The sequence below is a fragment of the Athene cunicularia genome (assembly GCF_003259725.1).
Source record: "Athene cunicularia isolate RWA chromosome 2 unlocalized genomic scaffold, athCun1 chr2_part1, whole genome shotgun sequence".
Taxonomy (NCBI): domain Eukaryota; kingdom Metazoa; phylum Chordata; class Aves; order Strigiformes; family Strigidae; genus Athene; species Athene cunicularia.
In genome coordinates, this window is record NW_020799095.1 from 85,232,864 (window position 1) to 85,237,856 (window position 4,993).

At 40.0% G+C, this 4,993-nt stretch overlaps 1 long non-coding RNA gene across 1 annotated transcript in view; it reads left to right on the top strand.

Annotated features, from left to right (window-relative positions):
- The window catches only part of LOC113477401, a 135,639-nt gene that overhangs the window by 94,074 nt on the left and 36,572 nt on the right, over nt 1-4,993 (top strand). The window contains exon 2 of the long non-coding RNA XR_003397893.1: nt 2,298-2,321. This is a non-coding gene — a long non-coding RNA (uncharacterized LOC113477401). The remainder of the gene's footprint in view (nt 1-2,297; nt 2,322-4,993) is intronic.

Genomic DNA, 4,993 nt, shown 5'->3' on the forward strand with positions numbered 1-4,993 from the left:
AGCTCCTCGCCTGGGCACAGCCCCTCCGCCCTCCCGCCGGCGCCGGCCCTGCCGCGGAGCAGAGCCAAAAAGTTGCACCCTCGATCGCGTGTTTCTCCATCCGCTCCTGTCAGGTTGTCCCTTGGACAAACATCTCCCGCTTTCAGTGATGTAAGAAACCGGCCGTCTTCGTAAGAGTAAAGTAAATACATCCAGGAGTAAAGACCTTGGGCCTTAAATTACACCTGCTAGGCAATATTAATGGTGAGTTTGTAGCACTGAGAAGATAGCTGAGATTTGGGGGTTTTTAATGGACTTGCATTGGAGGTTTGTGTGGGACGGAGAAGATGTGAAGATTCTCCGACACTGTGGAAGAGAACATTACAAAGACACCAGGAGTTGCCTGGGATGGTGACACCCAGAAGGTGCAAGCACAGCTTGGCTTTTCACTTTTGAGTGTGGTATACTGTGAACATCAGTTGTGGAAATTAAAGCGTTAGTCTAGGCTTTATGAACAGATTCACAACTATGTAATGTAAGTTATGTGATTGCTCTCTTAATTTATTACTAAATTGTTGTAGTGAGTCAGGTAGAACTTCACTGACGTTTTTGTTTGCAAACATGCATGTCAGAGACATACAAGGAATGGCTTAAACTTTATGCAGTGGTACACCTGAGTGCAACTGAGACTTAAGTGCAAGTCAAAGGCATATTCAAGGAGTTGACCAAGATACATGGTTTGCTGCATTGACTAAAGAGCGAGGCAGAGAAAGAAGTGAAAGAGAAGTTGGGCAATTGTCATACATTTAAAAGGGAACGCTAGTTTGGCATAAACATTTACAGCAAAGGTCTGTAAGAGACTTGGGCTTGTGATAAAGGAAATTAATTCATGCCATTTTACTTCATACATTTATTCCTAATTAAACTAAGGTATTGTGAGCCCATCATCTGTGACTTGTAATAGAGCCAACTTACAGATAGGTAAATGTCAGACAACTTCTTAGTGAAAAAATCCTGTGCAAGTGCATGAAATGGGATCCAGTTTCCAAGGAGCAAACTGGTGATCTGTGTTCAGTGATATGTTGGACTAAACTGGAGTAAATCATGGTAGTAACTGGCAAACACATTACCACTAAAGAGAAGGGAGCTTCAGTTTGAACTCAGAGAGCAATCAAATCACACACTAAGCAAATGGAGGAGCTACAGGCTTTAGAAGAAACTAGCTGATAGGATGTGGGACTGGGCAAGTGCCATGCCTGAGTTAGAACAGACAACTCTAACGTGTGTTGCTGGGTTTGCAGCCCATGGAAAGTTCAGAAGGTCAGTCTGGTAAAAGATTGAGGAAGACCATCATAGTTCACTTGAACAGTATTGCATTTTCCAAGTTGGTCAGAATAAGTGAATGTAAAGACTGGAGCTGGAGGAATTGATTTTTTTTTCCTGGCAGTTTGTCTGGCCAAGCTCTGCTTGCATGGCAGATGACAACCTATGAAAGATACTGGGCTACCCAGATCTTGTAAAGGTCTCTGAGGTGCTCTTCTAAACCAGGGGCAAGAAAAAACATGTCCAAGAGCTATTGCCAACACTTTAGCAGTAATGAAAAATTAAGAGAAAAAACCCAAACTCAGTTATTTGATTGTTCTGTGGAAAACAAAACAAAAAATGACCTGGACACAAAAACCAGCTATAAAATTTTGGGTAGAGCTCATAGTCACAAGTGTCAGATATGAAAGTCATTCAGTTGCTGGAGAAATGGAAGGATAATAAAATAGAAGCAGCAAATAAAACTGCAAGAGTGACCCTAAAATTTTAGTTCTGTCTAGGCAGCTGGAGAGTAGTAACATAGATCTGGCTGTGAAGTGCACTGGGATGGTGACTTTAGGCAAGGAAAACTGTTAGTAGACGTGATAAAAATGAAATCCAAGTAGTAAACGTGTAGGGAATCAATAGAAACTACAAAATAGCAGGGCTGTGAGAGCACCAAAAGCTCTAACCAGCTGCAACTGGGGCCCCTGCCCAGACCACTGCCCCAGAAGCCCCATTTCAGCTCAAGTTTAGGACTTAGATGTGTCTCAAGTTATGCTGTAGTTATGCTTCTGACTCCTGGAGGGACCTCAGGCCTGTGTTATAGGTAGCTTGTCTCCTGAATGGATGCCTTTAGATGTGCTTCACTGCTTGTTTTTTGTCTTGTCTTTGTTTTCTTGATTGACTTTGGATCTGTGTTGTAACCTTATCTCCTGTCCTGTCTGTCTCTTTTTGCTCCTGATGGGACTGCCTGCAGGGACTCTGGACCTGGTTCATCACTTTACCTTGTCTAGGACTGCCAGAGGGCCCTGTTACCTGTAAGTATGTGCTCTATGCTCTGTGTACTGTGTTCAGATGTGGTGGGACTGGGACTGTGCCCTGGTCACCAAGGGCATTGCCCGCACTGGGTCATCCTTAGCTTGAGGCATGGCTTCCCTTAGGGAGCAGCTGACCCTTGCTGCTCCCTGACACAATGTAAATCCTTCTAACTGGTTGAAATTATTTAAGCTGTGATTAATAAACATGCATTTATTCAAAACCATGGTAACTGAGCCTGCAGATTTGACCTCTGAAATTTGAAGAAGAAAGTTGGAAAGAAAAAGTAAGGTTTGAAGTAATAGCTGGTTTGGATTCCACTGTGATAAATAATTGCTTCATAAGTGGCAGGGAAAGCATCCTAAAATTTCATCCATGAAAGTTCTTCATGCAGGTGTGGGCTAGGTGAGGCAAATTGCATGAAAGCGGTATGCTTTCACAGTCATTGTTTCAGTGAACAGTTTCTTGGCTTCAGGGATAAAAACCATAATGGCAACTAGATGTAATGGATAGGAGCTCAGTGATGAGGAGGGATTTGTTGAGTCTTGTCTTGAAGCTTTTTTTAATGGGATGAAAATAGCAGAATTCCTTGAAATAGAAACAGCTCCCTGTTTGCCAAATAAGTCTCACAAACAATAAATACTCAAAAAGGGGGAAGATTGGTGTGTGCATGAAGATGTGGATCTGGTAAAAGTGGGACTAGGAAAAAAAAACCAAACAAGAGTTACAAAAAAACCTCCTGTTCCAGGACATTGATAGTGGGTTTTTTTAAAGAAACAGAAAAGACAAGATGAATGAAATGGATGGGAGCTGTTTTCTGAAGAATGCTAATTCAGTAGCCGTTTGACCATGTACACCCATCAGAGAAGAAAGAATTGTTGGAGGTTATTGAAGAAATGTATCAAGCATGAGTGTTCACTAGCCCTGACTCCTATTTGTAGTTTGTTTCTTCAGCAAGAGCTGAAAGAGGTAATGAAGAATACACTGTGACATATCTCTGTATTTATAACATAGTAGGATGACTTTGTGTTGCATAGTAGAAACTTCCAGAACTGAAATATTCCTAATAATCTGTAATAAATTTATGGCGAAAAATCTGAAATTAAGCTCAAATAAAGGAGAGCAGCTTCAAAAAGAAGTTGTGTTCTTTGGGCATACGGTCAAGGAAGGGGGAATTTCTATCAGTGATGACAACATATACTATATAGGGATTACTAGGACTGTAAGCACTCCCAGATGTTTGCAGTTTTACAGTTTTTAAAAATAGATGCTTTTGTGCATGGAGAAGGAAATCCATTTGAATGTGACTTGGCGCTGACATGGTTAAAACCAGCTGTATTGGCCTCCTTGGCTTTCAAAACAGATTCTTGCATGCAAGGGCCTGGGTGGTCTTGAAACAAATAAAAAGGCTAACAAGATCAATGGCTTATACAGAAAATCAGAGCTTTATAAAAAGAGAAGTAAATGCACCACTTAGTGCTGTATAAGTCTAAGGAGTATTTTCACTTTTTATGAGTATGAGGAATTTCTGTGACTAAGATGCTGGTATTTGGCTCCTTATAATCAACAGTCTTGGTGATCAGACTCGTGACCATCTGGAAAAACTGCGGAGTGATGATGTCATGATCAGAGACATGGACCTCCTGAAGTCAGAGCCACAACAGACAGTGGGAAAAAGTGGTTGCCTTTTTTTTTTTTTTAAGTTGAAGAGAATTTGCTTTTCATGGCTTGTAGTAAGGGTACACATATATTCTTTGAAAGACTGTATGGTTGCAAGTTATGTAAGCACAAATGGTATTGGATTAAGTATCTGATGAGCATGGCTGTGGTAGCACAGAATTCAACTCAGGTTGTAAAATTCAAGTGAAGCTACCCATGAAGTTAAATTAAGGTGTAAGTGCTTGAGCTGAGCCAAGATGTATAATGCTAGGGTACCTGAGATTGCTGTCTAAAAACTAACATGGGTTTGACCACAAGACATACGTTTAAAGAAAAAAAAAAAAAAAAAAAAGGAACTTGAATTTCAAGCTTATAGTTTAAATAATTGTTATGAGAACTAGGAACTATTAGTGATTGATTAGTATGCTTATTGGCACAATGGAAAAGGGGTTTGCAAGGCTATGCTGTGATTCAAAATTAGTAGCCTTCTACCTACATCCTACATTGGGATACTGGTAGCTCATATGAATCATGATAAGATTAATGTCTTTCTCTGAGTAAATGTGAATTTCAGTAATCTGAAATGTGTTGTGTGCTTTTTGTCAGGCTGTTTATTCCTTGAGCCTAATGTGTGTGAGTAATTTCAGAGATGCTTCAAGTGGTTCTAAGGACCAATTATTGTTCTTGGAAAATGTAGTACATAATCGTCTCAGGTATTTTAAGCAGACACAGTATAACCAGTTGACATTCTCATAGCTAAAGTAGTCTGTCCACAGGATCATTAATTCAAAGCTTAATAATTTAATATAGAACCAAAATGCCACATTGGGTTCTTTTGTTAGTACCTTTCAAGGTTAAAACCTCCACTGGAACCATTTCCTAATGGTTGTCTAATGGTTGTAAGACTCCAGTTTGGTTTGAAAGGTTGGAAAATATGATCAGGCTAATAACTAGAAGAGTGAGAAACACAAGACATCAAAGTAAAGCCTTAGTTAAAAAAAAAAAAAAAAAAAAA